Source organism: Lasioglossum baleicum, chromosome 4, assembly GCF_051020765.1.
Source record: "Lasioglossum baleicum chromosome 4, iyLasBale1, whole genome shotgun sequence".
Lineage (NCBI taxonomy): Eukaryota > Metazoa > Arthropoda > Insecta > Hymenoptera > Halictidae > Lasioglossum > Lasioglossum baleicum.
The window spans coordinates 9,299,080-9,312,340 of NC_134932.1; the positions used below are offsets into that span (position 1 = coordinate 9,299,080).

The following is a 13,261-nucleotide window of genomic DNA, read 5'->3' on the forward strand; positions in this document are numbered from 1 at the left end:
TTTATCACTATATACGATTCGAAGACATGGAAATTTCGGACACTTCAAAGCTTCAATACTTCGAAACTTCAAAGTTCCCTTCGTTCCTTCGAATCTTCGGAAAAGTCCTACGTCCCGAGTATCTATTGCACAGTAGATTGTGGATCTTTATGCAAATTCGTGTACATGCACGGGGTAATCGGTCGAACTTGCGTACGATGAGCAACGTTGATCGGCTACAAGCCCGTCATCGAATTGCTCGTTTACGAGAACGGGTGGTCTCCGATGTAGCAAGGTTTAAGGAGAGCATGCTTGTTAATCAACTCGGCTTGCTCGTTTTTCTGTAATTTTTCGTTTCTTGCAGCCCCGTTTCGCATTAAGTGTTATACACGTCGAATACATAAATTATTTAATCTTGAACATTTTTTCGTGTAGATTGAAGTCACCCAAAAATCGAAGATTAACGATCAACGGCATGACTCGTCTCTTCTGTTTGGCGATCACGATTTCCGGAAAGGGTAGGCGCGAGAAAGAATCACCTGTACAGGTGACGTCGCTGCCAGAAGATGACCGTAACCGCGTCTCTAAAAATAAACCTGGCACGTACGAACGGCCGCGGAATCCTGAATGACGAAATCAAGTTCCGTTACGAATTCCTGGAACGAACCTTCTGGCCTGCGACGCAATTTTTCTTCGACGGTTGTTTTCTTCGCTGAAAAGCCAAAATCGTCCGCGTCGATTGCAAGAAACAGGATTGCGGAAATTTCTATCTTTCTTTAAGCGTTTCGATAACTTAGAAGTATTCCTTCTCAATCCGTTTACTATAATATTTGAAATGTAATCTGCTCATTTTTATTATATTACATGAGTGTACAAGTTCGGTGCCTTTTGAGCATACTTTTGATCTTTATTTATAAAAAAGAAGGAACACGTTATGTTTCGAATAACCATTACTTTCTACACATTTCTTTCACCTTTATACTCATCAATGCTTGTGTGGACCTCTTCGAGAGATTTGAAGTTAGAATTAACCAAGTGGTGTTGCAGCCAGAGTTGTGCTAATTCAATTACATTGTAATTCAATTACACAATTGAATTACACCGTATTTCAATTATAATAATTCAACTACGTCGTAACTGAATTACATAATTCAAACCTTTCAATTAATTCAATTACTAACAAGTAACACTACCCAACTGGTACTCACTGATTTGAATTTAACGTACTGATTAAACACCGAAAAATATTAAATACGTGTTTTTTTGTGTCGGCTAAATACGCTTTTTAGGGGTAGAAAGCACCCCTCAACCTCTGGAGATGGAAACGTGTGTGGCTAATTATTTCTTAAAGGATACAGTTTCTGAAAAAAGTGCTAGATCCAGAGTTGTACGAAATTTTCAGTATGTGTATAACTAAGCCCAGGTAAAAAAGCTTTAAAAAATGCCTATTTTATTTTTGCATGTAACCTTGCAAATTATAATTTCTGGAAAATTTTTTTTGCACATCATTCAGTAAACCAATGCTTCTAATTGCTTGCAAAACATCAGATCGTCTGGTACAATTATAAAAAAGTTAATATGTTTTAAAGGGCGTACGAACACTTTTGTGGGCCACTGTATTTGTACATACACCTGATAAATGCATAAACCCACGGTCTGTCGTCGAGTGAAAGACACTGACTGCTCTTGCTAAGCCGCAACTAATTATTCATCGACGATCTGCAGAGCTATTGGAGCATCGGCAGTTGCCGGTGTACAAAGCGAGTCTAAGGGTTGAAGCTTTTGTCTGGAGCAGCAGTGGGTCCCGAATGACTTTTACTCGGCTTATTTGGCAAATAAGCCTCCCGATAATGTTCCAGCTGTAAATTACCCAGTTCTATTGTCGACGGAGCGAGACTCGGTTAACCCCATCCCTTAATTTGGTCGTCATAATCCTGATCGTATTTCATCGGCTTCAGGACACTCGACTTCTAGAACGGCAGAAACCACCCGAAATGGTTCCCAGGAAAAGTCGACACTACTTCTGTGACATTCATTTCCCCATAATCTCCAACACTCCGTGGAATCGTAATTCTTGTTGGCAAGTAGCAAAATGATCATAGATTCACACTTCGTATATTTTGTTACTTTCTAAAGGACAATAAGGACCTGGGAATTAAAACTGTCTTGTTCCCTGGGGAATCATTGGAGATGGTTTTTCGAGTGCCAGGAAAGAAGCAGAGAGTCCCACGGGTTGGGTTCGCAACGGTGAACTTCGATTGAATTTTCTTTGATCGGAGGTAATATTCCGGACGTAAGAAACGTCGTGAAAATCGAGATACGGTCAATGTCACGGCGCGCCACCGTCGCAAAAAGAGCTAGCCACTGTAATAGCTGCAATTCCGTTCCCGTTTCCTCGGTTCGGCCGCGGTTAACACGTAATTCTAGGTTTCGCCGCGACTGTTGTCCTGCTCGCGTAACTCTTGCGGACGACGACGATGATATTCAACCAGTCCCGAGCTGTAACTACGTTCCGAATCAAATCTCGAACGGAACATTTCTCAAAAATCGGACAGATCGATTTTTTAGTAAAACCGAGCAAGTAGTTGCCAATTTTCTCACTCGGTTTTTGCACCAAGTACTTCGATCATCGAGAGTTTCATTGACGCCGAGATAAACCGAACACTTTGTCGAAAGAAACCGACTTCTTCACTTGATAAGTGGGAAACCGAGAGCCAGTTTACGTAATGGGCAAACGCTAAAAACATTAAGAAGATTGGAACGACCTGCTGAGCGCAACCGGAAACCAGAACACCACTCGCAGCGCAACCGAAGAATCGGACGACGTGAACAGCGAATTACAATCGCGTTAAGTCGATTCGATTATGCGACCTGCGCACAGCGTTCCGTCTCGAATCCAGCTAAATCATCTCCGCATTCCTTGATCGGCAGCGAAGGGTATCGAATGCGCGAGGGCCGATCTGCACCGTGGACACGAGGAATCGTAGATATTCCATGGTGTTGGGCAGAATTCTCGACGCACCACTAGCTAGCCGCGCCAGCGGACCGTACACAGTACAGACTAAAAGTCAAGAACGGTCTCCTGCCTTTTTCAATCCTGCATAACCTCTGTGCATTTCCATGTTGCGATATCCGATAATTCGCCGAATGTTTCCGCTAGTAAATTCAGTACTAAGTAACTACAATCTGAATCGATCAGAAATGTGCCCAGAATTATGAAACTGGTCCAAGCCATATATTTCTTTTTTCGAGATACAGGTAACCCTATAACACGATAGATAGGTTCCTAAAATGCCGTGTTGTGTGAAACCGTGTTCTATGAGACGCAGAGCCAGTACAAAAAGGGGGGTTACGTTCCGAAAATCGTGTTTGTATAAATAATAAATAAACGTGTGATTTTAATTGCAAATAATAACTAAACTTTTGATTTAAATAAAAGTAATTTAAATAATTCCAAAAGTGATCTATTTATTAATTCTTATTTGCAAATAAAAGATTATTTATTATTTGGATTGAGGTGGAAATCAAATATGTAAATAGTTTTTGGTCTTCTCTTATTTCTTGTATTTTGTATATATATATTTTCTTGTCTGCTATAGCAACCTTTTCAGTTTCAATTATTATTTGTATTGACAAATAATAAATTAAATTGTATTTGTAAATAACAATTAACTTTATTATTTTAAATAGTTCTATTTAGACTTGCTCAAATAATAAATAATTATTTTTACTTTTTATTTTTTGGATATCCAAATAACAAATAACTTATTAAAATTTTTATTTAAATAAATTTATTTATTGCGCAACACTGGTTGTAGGAGGGCTACCTGTATTTAAAAATATCGTGAAAATTACATTGGACTAATTTACACTTATTTTTTAAAATTTTGACTTGGACCATTTTCGTAATCGTGGGCACAAACATCAACTTCTGTAATGAGCCGCGAGTCGTGTCCAGGCGAGACGAAGCCCTTCGAGACTCGTCAGAGAAAACCTCTTCTCCCTTTCTCCCGTGAAAGAAAGATGGAGAGAGAGGGAAAAGAGAGGAAAGAAGAGAGAGGTAGCCATTCGAAGGTGAGCTTGCAATGGCGCAGGGCCAAGCGAGCTGGAGCGAACGAAGCGAACGAAGCGAACCAAACGAACGAAGCGAACGAAGCGAACGAAGCGAGCCAGCCGACGTGGATACAAGAGCGTTGTTAGGTCATTGACTGCCGGTGGCCACCGATCCGCGAGCATCCAAGGACAGCCGCTCCGACGCCTCTTTCGCGATTTCTTTCTCCCTCCTACCTTCCCCTCCTTCTTTCTCTCTCTCTCTCCTCCTCCTCCTTTTCTTCTCCCGTTCCTTGGATCCACCTTTCTCTCTCCCTCCTCTTCCTCGTCTTTCTCGTTTCCTTCATCTTTTCGCGGTTTTACCTCCTCTCTCGGTTCGTTTGTGCGCCTCTCGAGAAAACAATCCCGCCGCTGCGCTGCGCTGGCTACCTCCAGGGACGACTTTATTAATCGCCGGTTCACCGTTTCAGATCGTTCGCAAACCAGCTCCGTCCGGAACGACTTTCACAGGAAAATGTATTTCCCGAAGAAAAGATAAAAGCGTTTTCGCACTGCCAGCCGAGTAATTGGCCGATTTATTAGGCTGGAGACAAAGTTCTGTCTGTTCTTATCGAGACTCGAAAGAATCGATCGAAGCGCGAAGGTTCCCGTGAAACTTCGCCGAAAAGAGGGCACACGAGGTGCACGTGCACGTGCGCGTGCCTTTTGATTTTCGAGGGTAACATGTGCATCGACAGAGCCGAGCGTATCGGCCGAGAGATGAATGGACGAATGCGAGCGGAGACAAAACGAATGCACAATGCATTCGGGTCACGGGAAGAGGACCAACAGGCGGCGCTGGTTTGCAGGGTTAATTCGAGGACGGTGTCCTGTTGTATCGTGTCGTGATACACGCATATCCGTTTTTGTGCTCCTGCGGGTGAACCGCGCTTTTCGATGCGAGCCGTTGGGCCCACTCGTGCCCGCGAAATTCACCATCGTCGCGTCGCCACACCACGCTCTGGCCCAGAATGTTCATTCAACACCTTAGGCGATTCAACGGTAGCACGAACAACCCGTTTTCGGCGACGAATCCCTGCTAACTCGCGCTGGACAGCTTGCCGAATTCGATCGAGTCCCTTCATCCACGCGAGACGGTAACGAGAAACTTAAATTCGCAGAGTTCAAGATTATTTTTTATTGTTTATTCAAGTCTTTCCGAGGAAAGATTTAATCCTCATCTCGAGTGTCTATAAACGACACGACTAATTTGCATGAAACGATCATCGGTTCGAGTAGTTTCGTGCAGGTTTCGGAGGGTTTAACAGTTCGTTGGTAAAATATTTCGGCACGCAATTACGCGCAGGGGCCATAAATGCATAAAATCGATAGTCAGGTAACGAACCGATGTCACTAGGAATAATTGGGCCGCGGGAATACCGGGACTCGCTCGTAAAACGATCGACCGAGCGTTACAGTTTCGCCGCGCCATGGCAACGTGACAAACAGTTTCCACGAACCGGTTGCGCACTCGCAGAGATCTTTCGCAGGGCCCCGGGAGGACCGTAGGGCCCGCGGGCCAGTGGCGATCGTGCAGACCGAATTGCACGATCGTATTTTATCGGGACCCGTCAGGCACGTTCCTTTTAGGACCGTTCCGTGGCCCTGCATCGGAAGTGGATCGCGCCGTAAACCTAGGTAACCCAAAAGAAAGGGCCCGCTGCAACTCGTCAGGGTTCTGGAAGGATTCTCACGCCATAATTTCCCTGGTCATCGGAAAATGAAAAAGAAAGTTTTACGACTGGTCGGTTTACAGTTCCCGCAGGATTTACAGGCGTGTCCGGCACAATGCACCGCAATCAAATGCGTATAATTGAGTCGGAAAGGCTAAGTGTTACCCTTCGAGCGTCGAAGGGCCGCTTGACCTTCCCTTCAAACTGCTCTATTTTCTTCGGAATAAATTATTGTAGCAAACAATGGTAGCGTCTTTAAAGACAGCTCGGTGTCACAACAGTCCTAACAGTCATTGGACTAAATATGCCGTTAGTTTTTCGTCGTCGAGAATTGCTCGGCTACCTTTCGAACTTATTTTTCTGCGTTGCAATTATTCCTTGCAAACGAATATATCGTATTTCAAAAAATTGGAAAGTTGACCTTGATGAATCATGAAAAAAATGAGTTGACAACAGTAAAATAAAAAATGTGGCGTAATACTCTCCGGATACCGCGGCATCGGATTTCCTGTTCCTCCGGCCCATGCAGACGCGGTCCTTTCGATACACACGCGTTCGAAACCAAGCGGAAGTTAAGAAATCGGTCTATTAGTCTTTCGTCTCGGAGGACGAAACGTTTTATTGCCACGACGTCCATATGTCGCTCGGGAGATTGCGAAAACCAGTGGTGATTCTGAATGCAAACGATTTGACCGTAACTGTGTTCTTTCCTGTTCGTCCATATCGACAAGAATATTCGTCGTAAGATAAAAAATATTCTACCTGACTTGCAACGAACTGGAGAAACGTGGAAATTTATTTTCTTTTTTAATAAAGTTTAATAGATCGAAAATAATACAGTCAAACCTGTTTTTATGCGATGGAGAGGGACCGCATACGGAAAGTCTCACTTAGAAAATATGTCGAAGCTTTACGAAATAGCGGGAAAGTGCTTTCTAAACAAAATAAATAATTAAATTACACATGGAAACATTTCAAAAAATTTTAATTTCGCATTTTAAACATGGAGAAATTTTCAAAATGTACATAATTCAATACGTAACAGGATATCAAATTCTGAGTATAAAAGTGTTGAACTTCATATGTCCCAAACCTAATAGTTGACAAGATATGATCGAAACAATTTTCTTTCTTCTTTGGATAATATCTCGTACTAACTATTAGGTTTGGGACATATGAAGGTGAACACTTTTATACTCAGAATTTGATACTCTATCGATCTATGGTATAAAAAAATAGGACATTCCATGTAAAAAAATCAAGGTTACCTTGAAATATCCTCAGCCACTCCACCCACAAGAAAACAATTAATACTACGTAATGTAGCCCGTCATACCAAACACTTTTTTGATAACGACAACGTATTCCGAGATATCCTGCTGATCTCATTTCAGCAGGAGCCCCTGTACAATAACATTGAGCATGCCTAATGAAATTGGCTGATGCAATAGGTATGAAAATGCCTGATGCAATATGTACATACACACTGATAGAAAGAAAGTTATGTCAACACCGTTGAGATTGACCTAACCTCGCGGCGAACTTACATATGGCGAACAGAATCTCGATATTCATATACTGCATAAAAAAATCGCACAAAACAAACCGCAAAAAAAATCGCATAAAAACAGGTTTTACTGTATAACAGTATTTTTTAATTCTTCCAATGTTTTTGCTGTTTTAAATTACACCTGCTCATTTTTGTCGTGAACGCATAAAATCCGCTGTCTAATGATAAACTAACTGTTCGATTCGCTGTGTTTGCCCTTAGCACTCGAGTGGTAACTCGCATGACTGTTCGATTACGGACGGATGGAAACGGAGGTGGTGGTCGGAGAGTGGCGACGACAAAAGGCTTGGATCTCCGGTGCCGAGCCACCGACGATTTTTCTTTCTCACGAAACCGATCTGGTTCTCGTACACGCCGCGCCCATTCAGAACACGGTCGAACGGCTCATAGAAAACGAATCCCATTCAATATTCACGATCCCCCTTTTTCGCCGCTGGAAATATCTTGAACGAAACCCCTTTCAGCTCGATCCTTGTCTCGGGCTGGCGTGAACCGGCGTTATTATGGCGACCCAGATTTTCCTGTCCACGCATCTGCCGCGAAAACGCCTCCGAAAGGCCAGCGATCCACTCTCGGATCCGAAAGAAATCGGAAAAACTTGACCACGTCCCCTCGCGCTCGTTTTAGAACATTAAAGCTCCATTCAAATGTCAAAAGTGCGTTTACGGCAATATGTGCACTAGAGTGGCTCTTATTTACACTTGTCAAAATTTCTTTTACGCAACCCTGCAGAGTTGTTTTAAATAATTAAAGAAAAATCTGTGCGAAATTTGAGCTCGATCGGATAACGGGAAAATGTACCCGAAATGGATTGAACATTAAAATAATTAATTTAATGCTGGTAAAATCGTTTTTCGTTTGTCTGCCAAGGAGTGTTGTATAATCGAGCAGAGCGAGTAAATGTTATTATTGAGCGCAACGACGCGATACGCGTTTGGGGAGCACGTTCTTTGTTTCTTTCGTTGGATAAGCGTCACGAATCCACACGAAGGCGCAAAAACAATTCGATCGACGCAGCTGGTTTGGTAGGCTTCGATATTCCGGTGTGTGGTGGCAGCGTTAAACGGATTATGGAAAAAACGAGCTGCGTGGCGAACGATCGTAAACTACGATAATGGTTGGATCGCGCGAAATCGCTTCACGCTCAATCGCGTCGAGTCGAGTTGCGTCGAGTTGCAGCGCGCCGCGGCGATCTTCGATCGACGCAAAACCTAGGCCCGTCGGGAATAATGGGCCCGCGAGTCGAATTTGTCGCGACAAGTGCATGCCGATTTACCGTAATTCCACGTGACCTGGCCATTCGGAGAGGAGCGAGGCTTTTTACAAGCGTTTAAGGCCACCCCCGACCGGTCGTTCCGCCATTACCAGACGCCGAGCGAGGGAACCCGCTCAAGCCGCTCTCCGATTCGATTTTACACTCGAATCGAATGCCCTGAATCACCGAACCTTGTTTAGAACCCTAGGGAACAGATTCCCCGACTGTTCCACACCGACAACATCGATTCGCATACAGTAGTGTGCGAATCAATGTAAACACAAGCGAAATACTGAAAACTATCATTTATTGGTGATTAAACACCAAATCAAATACAAAATATTGGTGCGTTCACATTAATTCGCACACTGTATGTCCTGCGATGTTCAACACCTTTTATTGACAAATGATGTACGCGTTTCGTAGCCCTGATTTCGAGATACAGTGTCCCCGCGATTGATGTGATTTTCGGGTATGCGGATGATGTGACTTTTTTATCCCCACTACTAGGGGGTTCCCCCTTGGGCGGTCGATCGCGCTACAAAGAAATTAAGGTATGAGGGTGTTTAAATTGAGGTTTTATACAACAATTTCCCGCTCAGCACCGTTGTTTACCCAGGATCGTCGTTTATACTTGGAAAAGTTATCCAAGAAATCTATGTTCGGCACACGTAAAAAAACGTAGTGCCATTTCGTTTCCTGAGTCTCGATACCCCCGAGGTTCTCACAACAATCGCGGGAATCGCGGTATTTTTTACAGCAGTGCATATTTGAATCGCGGGCACGAAGCTCGACAAACCAAACCATGTCGCGCAGCGCCGAGGATAATATTTACAAAAGAGAATCGACTGCTCGATTATTCCGACGGGGGGAAAGCGTTGATCCAGGTGTCCTGACCTTCTCCTGGTTATAGCCGAGTGGCGAAGGCCGAGTCTAGCCGTGGAGATCGGAAAATGCACCGGCGACTGCAGCTCGCTGCTTTCTAGAGTGCTCTGCGCGCGGTGCATCCACACGTACGGTGGCCTTGACCGTTTTCTCCGTGTGTGACACCACGGTTGCACGCACTGACATACACGCCGCGCTCGAGACTTCGTTATCCGTGAACTTTGCAACGCTTATGCATTCACCGCGCGGCGTCCGCGAAATTTCGAAACGCGAAACGAACTGTATCTTAACGAAGATCAATTGCATTTTAACCCGTTGCACTATCACATCGGGGTCAGACTTATCAATTTAATATCAGCGATTAAGCTTTCAGACTTACATGTCCGCGGGACTACCCTGTATAGGTATGCAACAAACATAAATTTTCTTCCCTTTCTAAGAAAATGATGAACGTCAAAGAAATTCTAATCACTGCAACCGTAGAACGTACATATAATAACGCAACGAGTTAAAAATGTTTCCCTTGTTTCAATCTGTAACATAAATTTTCTTCTCTTTCTAAGAAAATGATGAACGTCAAATAAATTCTAATCACTGCAACCATAGAACATAATAACGCAAATGTTTCCCTTATTTCAATGTATATAAAATAATTCGTGAGCCTTTAGCTCCCTCAGTCAACTCTTCTCAGCGTGTTCGGGTTGGTGACAATTTGCAATCCGAAAAGCAATAAGAATTAATGAGTAAATGAATGCGGGCACAGATGACCAAGGATTGAACAAAAAGAAGAAGAAGAGGAGGAGGAAAGGATAGCTTGAATGAGTGCAGTTGCGAAACAACGAACAAGACGAGGTCTCGAAGGCGTCCGAGACCAGTTTCCCCATGGCTCGGCTACGGTATCCGCGATGTCAAGAGCAACGTTAGCCCCCCTATCGGACGGAAGTGTTTCACCTTGCAGCGAAAGCCAGCGGAGCACAGGTCCTCGTGGAATGCGTGTGCTCGCTGTTGCACCACTGCTCCACCGCTGCACCACCGCTGAACCACCTCTGCTGCACCGCTGCCGAGGCGCGCGGAATGCAAAATGCATTTCGGGGTGTGGCGTGGCAAGCCGAGCGAACGTCTTACTGACTCACATGTACACCTCGCCTCGCCTCACCTCGAATCGGATCGGATCGGATCGAGTCGGTCGATTTAACCGGACTGCTGTTACATTATATATAGCCGATCCCCACCTTCGTTCAAAAGAAACGAAACGATCGACTAGATCCGATGAAATTAAAGCGAGATTTACATTTTCATAACCTGTCCAGCTTCGGGATAATCGTTCGCAATTTCTTAAAATGCAAACCTTGCATTCCGAAGAAAATGCATTGGAAATATCTGCGAGTTTATTTAGCTTCGCTTTATTCTCGATTCATCCCAAATATGAAATAGGTGTAACGCAACCGCAACAGCATTCACGCGTCGCGCACGTAACCCAGATTGTTTTCTTGTCCGTTGATCGTGCAGATACGAGGCGCGAGGCCTTGATCTTGATAGCTGAACGGACAGAGAGCGAGACGAGCGAGAGAGCGACAAGGACGGAGGAAAAGCTCGACGAACGAGTGGAAAAGCAAAAGAGATCACGTGGGACGCTAATGATTCAAGGAGCACGGGATCACAAGCTCCCGCGGTTCGATCCACATCGAAAATAGATCTTCGTCATTTTTGAAATAAACGCAAAAATTTGTGTGATTCTACATCTTTCTACAGTTAGGAACACGCGCGCGGGATAGGAAGCGTATTTCCCCAAGGTTCCGAATAACTATGGAGCGAGAGGTGTGCGTAGCCCAGTGACGTCACTTAATTTCGAAGCGGTGCCGTGGCACCTATGCACGTTAAAGGCCATGGCGACGGAACGTCGTCGTCGGAACAAGACGAAGAAGGTGGAACTGGTCTTGGAGCCGCGGACAAGACACTTGTTTACTCGGACGATCGTGGCCTCCTTTTCGGTCGTATACCTTCGCTAATTCACTTCGCTTCCTCTGCCCCCTCTGTTCTTCTCTTCTTCCTTTCGTTCGTTCCTTGTTCCCCTCTCTCCCCTCTCGCGCAGCTTTCTCACTCTTTCTCTTTATGTCATCTCGGAGCACCTCGTCCGTTTCCTCGACGAAACGATTGCTCGAAATGAAGCTTTTTCTGCGGGTAGTCGCAGCGAGTTGTTTCCGTCGGGAATGTAGAAAATCCGAAATTCACGGAGAGGATTTAATGGATCGGAAAGTTCGAGCGACGCGAGAGAGCTCGGGAACCGGGCATTCCTGTTCGCTAACAGGATAAAGGATAAACGTGTCCTTGAGTGCGACTGCCATCCTCGGCGGCGACTTTGCGGTACGAGCGGTACTGAAACGTACCGTAGGGCCGGTCTCAGTCTCTTCGAGCTGATCATAAAATACTGACGCGTTCCCAGAGTTCCCTTTATCGGATTGCATTATAAGCGGACCCTACATGGTCAATCGGAATGACAGTCACGTCGAAGATTGACATTCGGATTGATCGTGAAAGATTAATACTGACGGACTGATGAAATGGACTGACGGATTTCCAGATATTTGGAAATATTCCTTCGTGATTGAAGTAAGGATTGACAATCTGACTGTTCAATCAGACTGTCATTCCTGATTGACCGTGTAGGGTCCGCTATACATAGAACGTAACAGTCAATCAAGAAAGAGAATTTATTCCCTCCGAGATCGGTGTTGAAAGAAATTAGTCGACCGTATTTTATTTTCCAATGTACAGTTTTCACAGGGGACAAGAATTATAATGTACACTTGTACACTTACATACTAAAATAAATATACAGCAAAATATGTTGTTCCTGACGTGGTCGATCAGGTCGATTCCACGCGAGGGAACGCTGAAACGAGAAAACCAAAGACGAGGAAGGACCTACTGGCTGGTCTCCCTAGTCGGGAGAGAGATAATTGCGCGACAGCCACACCTTGCCAGCCTGAAATTAGAACTGCATCTGCCCCGTCCCGTCGCGTCTCGTCTCGTCGATCGGCTCCCTGCGGCCGATCGATCGATCGATCTTGGACGCTCCGCCGTCGGAGGCAGAGGATCCTAATTACGATCGCGATCGTAAACCGTGACTCGGCTAGTGTGGTCGTCCAATTATTGAATTACCGGAAACAGTCGATCAGAAACACTTTTATATCTTTTAGGGATTTCGTGTGTCTGAAAACGTCCGATCCCTTGCCACCATCAAAAAGAATTAAAACCGCATCCGAAGATTCCCTGCTAATACACACGCAGTGTTTGAACATATTTTCTAAGTCTACAATCGAATCTTTCACATTTTTCACACTTTCTTAATTATTTAAATATACGTCGGAAATAGTACAAGATCATTCTCAAATTTCTTGCATATTTCCATCGTTTTTTAGTTTTGTCCACTCATTTTTGTAATAAACGCGATCTATTCAATGTCTTTGATTTTTGTCGAGGATACGCGTCGGTCGCGCACGAGTCAGTCCCATCGCTAGACCGGCGAACTCGGTTTGCGCGCTCGCGAGCGCAATTCTCTGAGCAAGCGGAACGTGTCCTTGACTGCACAAGTCCGCTATGTCCTACACACCCACCTACCGGACGGACACCGTGAGCCGGAGCGGACCAAGAGGAACGAACCGCTCTCTGCTCCTCTCCTCTCTCGTCTCTCCTCGTTTCCTCTCCTCTGTTCTGCTCTGCTCTCCTCTTCTCTCCTCTCGCCTCTCCCCTTGCCTCTCCTCTCCTCTCCTCTGCTCTGCTCAGTGGTTCACCAAGGATCTGTGGAGG

General features: G+C 44.7%; 1 protein-coding gene across 3 annotated transcripts in view; it reads right to left on the reverse strand.

Moving 5' to 3' along the window:
• Nucleotides 1-13,261, reverse strand: part of LOC143207993 (uncharacterized) — a 64,198-nt gene that overhangs the window by 34,003 nt on the left and 16,934 nt on the right. The window contains exon 3 of one of the 3 annotated variants that reach the window (XM_076421978.1): nucleotides 8,925-13,252. The exons of the other annotated variants lie outside the window; for them this stretch is intronic. The gene's annotated coding sequence lies outside the window, so the exon portion shown is untranslated. Of the gene's footprint in view, nucleotides 1-8,924; nucleotides 13,253-13,261 lie in introns of those variants that run through there. 3 annotated transcript variants of the gene reach the window in all.